At 44.0% G+C, this 14,535-nt stretch overlaps 1 long non-coding RNA gene across 1 annotated transcript in view; it reads right to left on the bottom strand.

Annotated features, from left to right (window-relative positions):
• Nucleotides 1–5,806: 5,806 nt before the first annotated feature.
• LOC123604000 overlaps nt 5,807–14,535 on the bottom strand; it is a 433,813-nt gene continuing 425,084 nt past the window's right edge. Inside the window, exon 4 of the long non-coding RNA XR_006715170.1 lies at nt 5,807–7,120. This is a non-coding gene — a long non-coding RNA (uncharacterized LOC123604000). The remainder of the gene's footprint in view (nt 7,121–14,535) is intronic.

The raw sequence follows: 14,535 nt of genomic DNA on the forward strand, positions 1-14,535 counted from the left end.
TATATGCAATAGAATTACCAAAATACGTCTATGTTTTACTTGTTTATAAATGTGCATGTATGTGATACGTTAAATGTTCATGTATCCACGTGTTCATCAAAAAGTTCACGGTGTTATAAATGGGTGATGGGATCGTGAATGGTATTGATTTTCTTCTTTACACTTTCTAATGCTTTCCAAAATTTTTACAACAAGCATAATTACTTTAATCATCAGTCAAAACATTTAATGGAAATAGCTTATTTACCATATGCTTGGAAGGCTAATATATGAACACACATTACTGCTCTGCTAAAATACCAACATCAAAGGAATTGCAGAGGCCATATTTGTCTAATAATGACAAATTATGGACAACTGAAAAATATCTAAGCTATGTCAGTAACTGCTCTGCTGCTATCAGCCTTGAAACATACTTGATATATTCTTGTGACAAACAACATCGCAAGGGGTGTGACCCCAACATCAGCAAATATATATTCAGTGTTTTTCTAGCCTGAAAATAATAGTGACCTGCTAACATTCTTTGATATTAAAAATACTTTGGGACTGGCTTTAAACCTGATTAAAACCATACATGTATTCCCGCCATATTTTTTAAAATATCTCAGTGGTAATTTATAGTTTGCAGTACATTTTGTTAATTGATTGCAGTCCTAACATCATAATCCTAAGATAAAGAGTATCATAAACATTTTAATAAGAACATATGGTAGGAAAATTTGGTACAGCCAAGCCTTTGAAGGGCGGTTTTCTTCCTCTAAAACAGAGTCATAAAAGGTGTGGGGAAGCCTGAGGAGATGAAAACAGACTGTGGTTCATCATCACTGAGAACCCCAGGCTCAGCCTTTTCTTAGGGAATTGGAGGAAAGAGGGGACTAGGCTCCTGAACTTCATTCGGCTTTTCTTTCCCTGATTAGGAAGGTACCCCCTCCTTCCTTCTGTTAAACTCAGGAGCCAGAGGAGCGGGCCACACACGCCATATCTATGGTCTGGGACTCTATGTCAGAGGAGGCTGGAGAAGTGCTAATAAGGCATACTCAAAGGCAAATCATGTTTAATGCCAGGGGACTTAACTGGTTTGTAGTTTAGCAGCTATAAATCATGAATATTCTGAGACAATTCAGACGGGTTACTTTTTCATTATACTCAAGAGCTTAGAGTTGAGCAAATATAGTGATATTATCTGGAGGATTCCAACCCGCTAAAATATCCAGGTGTGGTTCCAAGGAAGCTATATGATATTATAATGTATAATATATATAATGTGTTGCTCAGAATATTATCGTCAAGACGGTAGCAATTGAGTGAATGATTGCCTATACACAACAATTTGAAGATGGATGAAAGAGGTCCATAGTCAAAAATGTTTTCTTCCTGCGTGTAATATCACACTTGGTGCTCTGCCATTGTAAAGGTGGACTAAGCATTATTCCTTCGTCAAGAGTTCCGTTTTAAAAGGTTAGTAGGGTTGCTAATGGTAGCACAATGAGTTGCTGACATTGGCCATGAAATAACCAATTAGATTGTGTTTTCCCATAGATGCAGGGATCCAAAGTAGCCAGATTATGGCTCAGGGAAGAGGGGAAAGTGTCCAGAAGTAAATGATGCACCAACAAGAGCGTGAATGGGGGAGGGAAGAGTAGATATGGAGAGCAATGTTGAAAATTGCATAACTCATGGTTTCATCTTGGATAACCCTGGTTTTGGAGCTTCAAAGCAGAGGAATGGATGATGTGGTCACTAGGCCTCTTCAGTTCGAGGGTTTCTTCATCCAGTTATCATATCCTTGGGGAGCCTCTCAGGGACCTCCTTCCCTCTTTCCACACTTGTGAGTGGAGATAGGATTCACCAGAAAAGGGGAGCGGACATCTTTTGAAGCCAGTTTCGACAAAGGAGGTGTTTTCTTTGGCTCCACAGCCAGCCATGCTTGTTGGCCGTACACAAAACCAAATATAAATATTGAATTTGAATCTTCCCACTAAACAACAGGAAAGCTTTAGCCCAACCCCCACCGCCATTCTACTGCTCTGGAATCTGGAGGCACTAATTCAGGATTTCTCAATCACTATTTCTCACAGGATTTCACAGGATTTCTCAAGCCCTATTGACAGGTGAGACCAAATAATTCCTTGCTGTGCAGCGTCTTCCTGGGCATTGTAGGGTGTTTAGTAGCATCCCTGGCCTCTATTCGCTAGGTGAATAGTAACACCCATCCCCCTAGTCTGACAATGAGAAATATCTACAGACACTGCAAAGGTCCACCGGCGGCAAAATCATCTCCAGATGAGAACCACGGCACTGAATGGACAGAAATGTTCATCGTCACGGAACGGAGGGTACGCAACTACAATCCTATCGTATTTAGTCCTAGACACCAAAGTCCTTCACCGATTTTTAAATCCAGAGGTAACAGAAATGGATGCTCCCCCTTGGTCTATGCAGAAGCTGAAATAATAAAAAGACATTTCTCAGGACTTGGAGAGGCCTTTCAGAGAAGACGTGTTCAAGAGCCATTTGGTTTTCTGCACTTGTGATCCTAACTAGGAGATCTCAGTAGCATTTGTAACCAAGGCATCTGGATCTATGTGTAACTGCCTGATAATGTGGGCATGTACCTTCTTCACAGGGGAAGCCTGTGGCCTACCCATGCCGGAATAACCAAAAACATTGCCATGATTTTCCATGGTGCGTTGCCACTGTGACCCCTGGGTTTGAGAAGATATAAAAGACCGTGTGAGGACTCTCTGTCTCGTGCTGGTACCACCTTGCAGACAGCTCACCGAAAGTTAGAACTTGTCTATATTTATTGTGCAGACTCAGTGAGGCTCCTTGACATTAAAGACCATAAAAGTCAAACCTGGAAGGAACACAAGTGACCAGCAACCAACCCCTCATTTTACAGCACGCTGAGGAGGGTCACGAGCTACTTCATGGCAGAGCCCTGGGCAGAGGACAATGGGATATTCACAGCTAGAAATGGACTGAACAGGTTCACAGAAATAAGAAAAAAAAAGTGTCAAAATAAAAAGACTCCCCAAAGGAATGACAGCCAATCCTGCCTGAGTGGTTCTAGCTATCGAGGTATAATAATAACACTCTCAAAAATAATTGTAAAGTATTTTAACTTGAAAAAATAAACATATTCTGTAGATCCTTTTTTGAAACTTGAAGTATTTAGAATGGCAAACCTTTGGTCTCTCGAAGAGCACTAGATCCTTTCCCCTCCCCACACCATCACCCCCGGCTGTCATTTATCAAGACTGGCCTGGTTCTGTAGAATTCCACTCATTCTTTACCAGGGCTTTGACCTCCTCCAACCAAACAAGCAAGGTACATTCTGGGAGAGTGTTAATACCAGGGCATGGGGGGTGAAGAGGAGGAAATAATCAATGCTCTAGGACTTTCCCACACTTAGGGGAATCAATTTTATCGGTGTTTAGACACCAGGTGTCAAGGCTGGTCAGATGGAAGCCAAAGGTTCTGTGGGGGAGGGAGGTGAGAGGAGGCTGCTAGAGCTTAAATCATAGGACAGCTTCCTGGAAGTAATTGACTCCAATGGCCAGCTCATTCAGAGAGACCTGCTCATCACATCCTGCGTACCCAGATGCTGTGGATCCATCCTCTCTAAAATGTGAAAAAGACCAAAAAGACCACAAGGACTGGTTCTAGAAAAAGGCAGATGCCAAGGGCATTGTGCTCTGACTTCACTAGTACATCAAGACTGTTCACATGGCTGCCTTGTCTCAATTATCCAAAGAGCCGATTAGGCCAATGATGTATTGTCCAAATCTTCTGCATTTCCTCTTCCTTTGGTTGCTCTCCGGGATAGTGATGATTATTGCTCTCATCAGAGGTGAGCAGGAGGTGAAACCCAAACCGGTCAGGTTGCTGCTACCTGGTAGCATGTTTGAGCAAAGGAAGAGGCAGAAGCTCCTCTGTTAATGGGAACCCTAAGCTTCTCATGTTATTTCTCCCACTTTCTCATGTGCGCCAGGATGTCCTATTTCTCTGGATCTCTGCTCATGTTGCTTCTTCTTGCCTCCTTGTCACCGACTAGGTGTCCATTCTTATATCAAGACCCAGGTCATATCTTCTCTCTGAAGCTGTCCCTGATGTGCCCTCATTACCTTTCCTTCACCTCCGTTCCCACTCTGCCAGAACAAAAGTGACTGTAACACTATTGCACACGTCTGTTAATGTCTGAACTCCCCTGAAGGCCGATTCGTCTTTACCTGATTCATCCAGCATGGTGGACAGATCTGCTAGATCTTCCATAAGTACTTGACGAGTACATGAATCTGTAGATTTAGATTACCAAGGTTCTCTGTATTCCTTATAATTCCAGAAACCTGAGCCATGAGCAGGTGCAGATGCTTCTCTAGACCAATACACTGATTGCTCATGAAAATGATATTAGCGTGGTCCTTCAGGTATTCTGTTAGTTTCCTCCCTTCCAAACCCCAGACTGCAGCCCGGCCCAGTAAGGCTGGTTCTGACTACTGTGGAGTTTCTAGAACCTTCATGGCTGGACAAGGGGCACTGGCACCACCACCCACAGCTCTGTATGCCGCAATCTCGTTCTTTCCACACCAGCCCCACTCTCTCTGCCCCAAGCAACAGGACTATGCAAACAGGAGAGAGGCCCCAGGAACTCTGAAGTCCCAGTGACTCATATGCCGGCTGTAGGCCATACCTACATGACCGGGAGACTTCCCATTAAATCAACCTCTTCCTGATACCAAATGTCCCTACCAGTGACTGATGCGTCCTCTGGTAATCTGAAGGTGTCCTACATACCTGCGTGAGGTAGTAAGCTGTTGTCCCCCTGCTCTAAACCTATACTCTGCTTCTGATACCAAAGGATACTCCACAAATGACATTTTACCTTTGCTAGCTGCTTTTTAAGAGGTTCTGTCATTAAGGGCACTGGAGAGAGATAGAGAGCAGGAGAGAATGGACAATGCATTTCCCTCACCCTTTTTACCTATGGTGCCTGCCAATGTCACCTCACACCAGGTGTCGATGCAGGCTCCACCTCCCAGAGTCAGCCTCAAAGAGCTTTCTCAGAGTTACAAACCTCGACAGGGCAACATTTCTGCTTCCTCAGAGGTCGGGATTACCACTCCACAGGCCTTTCCTCCAAGCCCCTCGGATGCCATCAGCCCAGAACCTCATCCTCAGGGGCTCAGGCCCCAGTTCCTCAGGCTTCTCTGTCTGATCTTTTAGGCTCCATAGCCCTATTCTCATCCTGTGTCCCTCCAGCATTAAGGAGGTAGCTTCTTCCATCTGCCACTACCTCTATATTACTTCTTTGTTCCCAATTCACCTTTTCCATCCTCCAAGAGCTATATGACAAATCCCCTATATTAAATTCTGTCTGTTGAATTCCTAATGTGGTTGCCATTTTCCTACCTCTATACTTAACAAATGCAGTATCTAACGATTCTTTCTGCCTGCTGCCCAGAGAGAAATCTGAGGACCAACCCAACATAGTCTTAAACACAAAATGGCAGCAAAGTCTAATAGAGAAAATAATTTCATTACGGGTGGGATACTAATTGTCTGAATAACCTTAAACAAGCCTCAAGTCTTCAGACCATAAATGGGAGCTCAGTCCTAAGCTGGTGTTTGAAAGACACCATCATCTCTTCAAAACTACTTTTAATATCAACAGGCTGTAAAGACACTAGTTTTGGTCTCAATAGTCCCTGCAAGACAGCTCCTCCCACCTATGTCACCCACACAGGAAACATTCCAGATTTGCTGCTTTGTGAAAAACTCACACCTTGACAGGAAGAGTTTGAGATCTCCAATTTCCTTTATTGATAAGAGCACAATCACCCATTTTCAAAATAAGATTTATTCTGGATGTTGCAACACCAGGTCAACCATATCGTCTCCCTGCCGAGAGAGGTTAAGTGTTGGGGTGGGAGGAGAGTCATTATTGAAGAAAGGACAGGAAGCAGAGAGGACGGGAGAAATGGAGTAAGGATAGAAAGAATGTGTTTCTTTCATATTGGAGTCAGGCCAAAGTGTTATATTCCTATGAAGAATGGCTAGATCTGGAAGAAACTTGAGAAATTAGTGGACCGTGGGGGTGGGGGAAAGAGACGGCACTATCAATTGCCTAAAATTGGCCCCAAACAGGTTTCCTCATTGTTCTGCCAATTGGTTTTGCAATAAATTGGAGGAAATTTGGCGAGATATTCAACCAGGGCATGGACAGTGTATTGGGACCAAAATAAACAACTGTGAAGAACTTGGCAGTTTCTCATTGGATGTTTCAGAAGTGAGTTATGTGACACCGAGTTGTGAGTTACTTCTTAGAGGTTTACATAATGAAAATTAAAATGAGGCCAACGATGATAAGTTTTGCTCTTAACACGAGAGTCAAACGCTAAATAGGAAATTCATTTATGGAACACAAAGGATTAGAAGAAATATCAGATAGAATGAAATCAAATCAAATATTTAGGATGATTTAAATACAGTCAGCACTTTGAACTCTAAGAATTTACTCCAAAACTCCATATACAGAAATTATCCAGGCCTTCTAGTACCTGGGAGTTTTCTTTTTTTCTGGAACGGTATATCCCTGAGACGCAGCCATTGCTATACTTTCTTGAATGAGTAGCTATGAATGAAGAGACGTTCTTAACAATTTGTGTGCCATGAGCCCTTTTGGAAATTTGTTGAAGCCCATAGACTTGTAGGTTTAAATGCATAATTTGAAATACATAGAATTATAAAAAAATAAATTATATCAAAATATTGTTATCCAAGTACTTAGAAAACAAAATTGTTGTTTGTGACATATGTGCTTCTTTATTAACACACTCACTAACAAGACCTGACTGGGATGAGAAGAGGCAGAAGTGACCTGATCCTTAAGGGACAAGTTGAGTTGGCCAGGCTTAGAGTGCCAATGACCTTCAGTTGGGGGAAGCAGCCAACACCAGATGATATCTCATGGAAGGAGTCAATGGAACAAATACTTTGACCTCACTCTCCTCCCTTCTTCAGATCGCTGCACTGGGGGAATCCAACCAGAAGCTGAACAGCAAGGGAACCCTCTGATGTCCTTCCAAGAACAAAGTGAACAAAAGTGAAGAGTGACCTGGAGAGAAAAACCAAAAGAAATCCAGCACAATATTGAAGACATTTCAAACTCTGGTCCAAACTCCTCTTCACTTCTCTCCAGCCCTCACTCACAGATAGCCTCTGTTATGGACATTCTAAAGTCCCAAACATACCAAGGTATTTGAGTTGTCCATACTTCAACATAATCTAAACCAGTGCCATTAGCTTCTTCTTCTAGTTGAGTTCCTGATTGACTTCTTACTAAGTCTTCAGGATCAAGATCAAGTGTCATCTCTTTTGAGAAACCTTCTCCAATATTCCAAGTATTTATTAAAAGTCTGTTTCCCCAGAACATTGCATCACTCCAACATTTCCCAAACTACTTCCCTAAGAACACGAGTCCTGGAGCATGTTATTAGGCGGAACGTGAAATACCAGTTCACAGGGGATCAGTGCTTCTGAAGAACATTTTGGGAGATGATACTTCATTGCATTGCAGAAGTTACCAAATTCCCTTAGACTCTTGGTAGAACATTCCCAGAAGGAAAGAACAGATTTATCTGAAGAATAATCCAGATAGCAGTGGAAGTGAGAAGCAAAAAATAGGAAGAGTTTGTGTCTTTATTGGGCACAAGGCATATTAAGCCTACATGTTGCATAAATATACAAAGAGCAACATTCTTCCTCTAAATCATAGTCCTGTCCTCAGATGATACACATTGAGGACCACATATATTTGAACAACAACAACAAATGCCAGTTAATATGCAACTTTAATCAGAGCATGAAGCTTAGGCCAACCTGTTTCTAAGGAGCATAAAAAGTCCCAGACCAAATGGGACAGAAACAGGAACCAGAGAAATGAGGACAAAACCTGTTGGTCCTAGTAGTTATTCTAGGGTGATATTTTAGTTTTCTAAGAATTACTTTTGGAAGCACACCCACTTCATGTTCATATGTTTTTCTGTTTTCTTGTGATAAAAATCTATTTTACAAAACAGTGGTATTTTTGAACAACGTAGACTGTCTTTGTCTAAAGAAAGATATTTTAAAAAATCTCTCCTCACACTCCCCAACTCCCATGAAGAAGAGGGAACAGCATCACTTTTGGCTGTGACCACCTCAGAGTGTCACCAAGAGATACGGAGTGTAAGTGGCAGAAAGTTGGAGGTCCTTGACTTTGTGTCTCTTCCCTACTAGACTTCTATCTATCAAAACCCTTTTATTTCTTGTCGCTAGCCAATTGAGAAGAGTTTATGATGACTCCTCACCCCATGGTATTCTCACACTACAGAAAAGCCCAACCCCAAAGCAGCAGTGGTGTCTGAACCATCTTGGTCCCCCTTAACACCATTTTTCATACCCTTCTTTGCCCTTGAGAAATTGCTTGATGGCAATTGAACTAGAAATGCTCATGATAACCTGTTGATGTTTTCTTTAGCTCCTTCGGTGGATATTATGGACACTGTGCCTTCGTGTCAGGGGAAAGTTTTAAATCAGAGGTGATTTTCAGGAAGTGTGTCCCTAAAGCAACCTGGAAGCATGACTTTCAGACCTGTCACACCCAGTTAGGATCTCCATCAGTGGCTGGTCTGGTGTTGGCAAGACCCTGAGAGTGACCTGTGTGACCCTCTTGCTAAACTACAAAAGTAAATTAATCTCTTCCAAATGTCATGCCTTACATTTGGCTATTAGGACATGAGCAGCCCAGATGGCTGGGTTGATTGAAATGAAAACCATTTTTCTTGTGACCGACTCATAGTTTCAAGTCAAGCAGACTCAGCCATAGCTTAATCTCCTTTCTGCTCAAGCTCATAATGAGGCAATGGATCTTCAGTGGGCTGAGCAGGCATGCACAACCTTGTTCATATGAGGAGATAAACCAGAGATAATGTGCAGTAAGGAAAATCCTCTGGGAGCACTGAGAACTTAGATCATTCAGTTCCTGTGAGCAGGTCCTGACTTCTTTGCATCTTGAATTTTCTACCTGTAACGCACACTTAGCAAAGGTGACTTCTGAGCTCGGAAATGATGTGGCTAGAAGAACCCCAACAAGGCTGAGCAATGCTCTCCCCTTGGAGATTACCCACCCTATTTGTCCTGGGACCCCTTGCTTCCCTTCCCTACCCATTTATGCATCATCAACTTATCACATTTGCATGTAATAAAAGTTCTACAGCTGGATCTCTTGGACCCTTCATCATTTTTTTTATCTATAGAAATGGTGAAACAACCGATACCTGGAAACTCCGATATTTCAGCATCAAGAATGGAATGTGTGTATTCGCACACGCACATGTGCACACGCCGCATGCACACAAGCCCGCATGCACACATCTTCACATGCACACACACGCACATGTGCCTGCCTTCCAAATTGCCTTATTCTCACGTGATGGCTACTAGAGTAACAAAAAGTCCAATTGACTTTTTGTCCACTACATTACCTTTCTTTCACTCAGGACCAAAAAAGAATATCAAGACTAAGCTTCACTCGCATTTATTTTTCTTCTTAATTAATACTGCAAAATGTATCAATGGAATGTTTTTGGAATCATGTAACAAAAGTGCTTTAAAAGGCAGGGACACATCAAGATGTTGTGAGGCTCCAGGAAGGGTTAATTCAAGAGCTCAATAGTTGGCTTCTCTCAGAGTCTCCTGGCTTTCTCTAATGGTTATAATTTGCCTGTAGCAGCTCCAAACGTCACTTCCTATAAGGCGACGTTCAAGACAAAAAGGAAAAGCCTATTTTGATGAATCCTTTTGTGCAGTATTTCCTCAAAGCCTCTAGCATATTCCCATCATCCTTCATATGCCAATATTAGATTGCCCACCTCCAAGCCTGTCACTGGAAAGAGTAAGCTCAAGAGTCACATGACTGACTTTGATTAACCAAGGACCCTCACTTAACATCCTCCTAGTTCACCTCCCTTGGCACATGGCTTCCCTAAACCTCCACCAGGGTTCTGTTAGGAAGACATGGCAACAATTTCGTTGTTCATTCATCCGAATACAAATTGTATGAACCTTCTTAACTGAATGACAGATTAGAGTTACCTATAATTGGAACAGAAATCTAATGTCTATATGGCAGATGTGTGGAAGCTTTTTTATTATAACTTATATATGAGTTTACAGCAAATTCTTCGCTTATTTCTAACTTCTTTTTTTTTGTCTGTTTGTTTGACTATATCTTGGGTATTAAAATCTTAACATTCTTACCAAGCTTATTTTTACCCCAAGCATCACTTTTTTGGTAACCATGAGACTAAATTGCCAACTAAAGTTTTTTTTTTTAAGTTTATTTATTTATTTGGAGAGAGAGAGAGGGTGTGTATGTGTGTGTGCAAATGGGGGGGGCGGAGAGAGAGAGAGAGAGGGAGAGAGAGAATCCCAAGCGGGTTCTGCACTGTCCGCACAGAGCCCAATGTGGGGCTCAAACCCACGAACCATGAGATCATGACCTGAGCCAAAGTTGGACACTCAACCGACTGAGCCACTCAGGAGCCCCACCAACCAAAGATTTAAATAGGTACCATCAAATGTCTAAAGGCCCAATTACCATTGATATCTGGCAAAGAAATCAAGAAGGGCTGAAATGAAGTGAGTATAACTAAGCTTAGGCTATAATGTAGCAGAATGTCTTGTGTGTGTGCGTGTGCACGTGTTTGAGCAAGTGTGCATATAACGGTGTGTGTTACTAGCTGACAACACATGCCTGCAAAATGACTTGTTGATATGGTTTTTGACTTAAATTTTGCTGCACAGTGTGAGTCCACTAAGGGCAGCCCTCAGCAGTGCCCCTGAACTCCAGAGTAGTTAGGTATTTTCACAGGGACCAGCTGATATGTGTACTCGGCCATGTGTAGCCTTACTCTGATACTGGAATCAAAACCAACTTTACAGACGGGGGAAAACAAATATATTTAGAGAAAACCAGACTGGCGTCGAAGAAGGTTTCATGCCAGCTGAAAACACACTGGAGAAGTGGACGGATGCCAGTTTTTGTTTTGGTTTTGTTGGGTTTTTATTTTAGAGAGACAGAGAGAGGGGGGGAGTGGGGGAGAGGAGCCGAGGGAGTGAGAGAGAGAATCTTAAGCCGGCTGCATGCTCAGAGCAGAGCCCCACGCAGGGCTCGATCCCATGATTCTGGGATCATGACCTGAGCCAAATTCAAGAGTCAGACGCTCAACCGACTGAGCCACCCAGGCGCCCCTGGATGGCAGTTCTGATGCTCCTTTGCCCCTTTATTGAGGGCCCTCGATCAGTGTATGCCACTCCCTAGCCCCCAGTGATGGTGTGTTGACTCCCAGAGAGCCGGATTTCTTTTCCAAAGTTCCAAAGTAGTGACACGCGATCTGTATCTCAACCTTCCTGCCACCACCCCGTCCCCCTCCATCCAAACTAGCCTTCCCGTGTTTTGTTGCAGTGTCCCTGCTTCAGGAGATGCCACCTAGCCCTTAAGCTGAAATTAAGTGGCAGCTTGTGGGCAGTGGTGACTTTGAGACGACACTTTTGCAATGGGGCAGCTGCCTACAGGTCATTCCTGAAAGGGACAATTCTCTGGGACGTTTGGGGACATCTCAGCATGGGAGACAGGGGGCTCTATTTAGAACAGGGGAGATCCTTCCCAGATTCGACCAAGGTGACGGCCTCTGGCTCCATGCCAGCTTCGAGCCAGTTCTGACCATGAGGGCCGAGATTCGGTCACGTGGTAGTCCTGGGCTCATGTCTGTCTGCTTTTAAAATAGCCAAGTGATCCAGCCTCAGAACCGAAAATTCAGAAGTCTCAGAGTAAATCCCAGACTCTGCAATTCACTCTTCCCCCACAGGCCAAACAAGAACTAATTTTAAACAAACCACCATGACCGAGCCTGGGGGAAAGGCCCAGAATGCTAATCAACGGATCCGGCAAAACTGGACACCCCACCGAATTGTTTACTCTTCCCCGGGCCTTTCAGAGACGGAACGCTGGGCTGGGGTTTGGGATGGTGTTCATTCCACCCTGAAATTCTCTTTTCAGGTTAGGATTAGGAAATCCTTCCCCACGCCGGTCCCCACTGAGCCAGAAGCTCCTGCCTTCATCCTTTTTTTCTGTTTGTTTTCATTAAAGACTCAAGTCTAGATTCCTATAATAGATGAGCTGAAAGAAGTCTCCACCTAAAAATTATCCACATACGTGTGTAAGTCATGAGTTTCTATGTCAGTCCGGGTGAGCCAGAGACACAGGATCGATAGGACACGAATCTATACTTGTATATATATGATATTTATTTTATACAGTTTAATATAGTTTATAGATGCATATAAACACATATTTATAAGGGCTGAACACATGAGCCAGTTCCTGAAAATTATACACACAAGCACATACATGCACAGACATGTATGTATCATATACACATGTATATGATACATATACATGTATCATGATATGTATATATGTGTATATATACATGTATACACACATGCACAGACATGTATGTATCATATATTTTAATGATTATTATACATATATAATACATAGTTTACAATACATAGTATACATGTGTATGTATAATAATCACAAAATATATGATACATACATGTGCATGGTCATGTGTGTGTGTGTGTGTGTGTGTATAATTGTCAGGAATTGGCTCCTGTCCCCTATGGCTCTAGTCCCCCTATGGGGACTAGAAAGTCCAAAATCCATGAGGCAGGCCAACTAAGCTAAAAACTCAGGTGTGAATTGATTCTGCAATCTAGAAGCAAATTTCTTCTTTTCTGGGAAACCTTAGCTCTTGCTTCTACATCTTTCAAGTGATTGAACGAGGCCCACCCGCATTATTGAGGTACTGTCCTTTCCTTGCAGGACCACAGGTTGTAAATGTTAACCACACCTACAAAATACCTTGTCAGCATATTTAGACCACCGTTTGATGAAATAGCTCAGTGCTATTATAGCTTTATAATAGCTATTATAGCTTTGCCGAGTTGACACAAAAGGAGCCATCACTGCTTTCGATGGTTTCCTTGGCATCTGAACCTCTCCGTGAAGTTCATGTAGCATCAGAAGCTGTCAGATTGTTCAAAACTCTTAGCTATGCAAAGCTGCAGACTTTGTGGGCCTGGGATGTGTGGGTGCCATGCCAGGCAGCGCCACCCCATGACATGGGGCTCTCGGTGTCTAAATAAGAATGAAACAAGTCTCAAGTTACACGCCTGCATGACGTGTTAAGCAATTTGCTGACAATGTAACAGCATCCCTTGGCGGATGTGTTTTCGCTGAAATGAATCCTTTGCAGATGAGGAAAACGCAAGGCTCAGAGAGGTATCTGAGGTCACACGGCGCTTTCAGCGAAGGATCCGACCTGAACCCGACCGTTCTCCCTCCTGTTGCCGGCACTGGTCCTGGGGAGAGGTACCTCTAAGACTGGCAGTGGATGGTTAGAAATTTCCTCTTCTGTCTTTCCCCTTCTGCCTTTTCTCTCTTGCCTGCATCCTTCCCATCCACCGTCCTAGAGTGTGATGCACAGCTCCTCTGGGCACGGCTGTGAGCTGGAAAGTTTGCAGTGGTGGGAGGAAGGGGGGGATGGGAGGGAGGGGCGGGTAGAGCCGAGGTGCTGAGCTTTCTCAGCGAACGCTAACGGGGTCAGGCAGGGAAGTTTTGAGCTGCAGAGCGCCTTCGTGCCAAAACATCAAATTGGGCCCCGAACAGGGTTAAAACGTTACCTCTGGCCAAAGACGTCCCGGGGCATCCTCCACCACTGCCAGTCACACGTACCCGGGCCACATTTTGACATCGACTCCCTGTGAGCACCAGTCTGGAAGAGATGCAAGACGCTGCCAGAAGCAGCCCCAGGTGCTCGCCTTCAAGCCCAGGTGCTCGCCACACGCCAGAGCTTTCCCGCGGCGCAGTCGGGCCGCCCCTGGTGTAGTCACCGGCCCAATCAGTTGCACCTTAACAACGTCTCCGGGGTTTTTGTCCTCATCCAGCCTCAGGTACGACTCACAGATCCGCCGCACGAGCCCTCCCGGGTCGTGCCACGTGCACGCTCATTGAGAACACTGACAACGTCACCCCACGGACAGGCTAACGGACACAGCGCCTGCAGCCACCCCCCAGAAACGGTTGTAGTTCACGCGTGTCGGGCAGCTCCTGTCCCAGCCCGTCCCTCCAAGTGAATCAACACAAATGAAAACTGGCTGATGCCCTGGTCCGCCAGAGACTGAAGAACAAAACCGCGAACCGGAGACCGGCCGATTCTAATTTCATTCAGAAGGACAAACAGAATCACTCAGCAGACCTCAAATCCCCAGTCAGAAAATTGTGCCCAGGGAGCCAACAGTTTTATGGACCATCTACCCCACCTACTCCCTCTGGCCGCAGCAAGGAGATTAAAATAGCTCCCAGAGCCTTACTCGATGAGTGACGGTCTCGTTATTACATTGCTGTCCACGTTGACCTCA

The sequence above is a fragment of the Leopardus geoffroyi genome, chromosome E1 (genome assembly GCF_018350155.1).
Source record: "Leopardus geoffroyi isolate Oge1 chromosome E1, O.geoffroyi_Oge1_pat1.0, whole genome shotgun sequence".
Lineage (NCBI taxonomy): Eukaryota > Metazoa > Chordata > Mammalia > Carnivora > Felidae > Leopardus > Leopardus geoffroyi.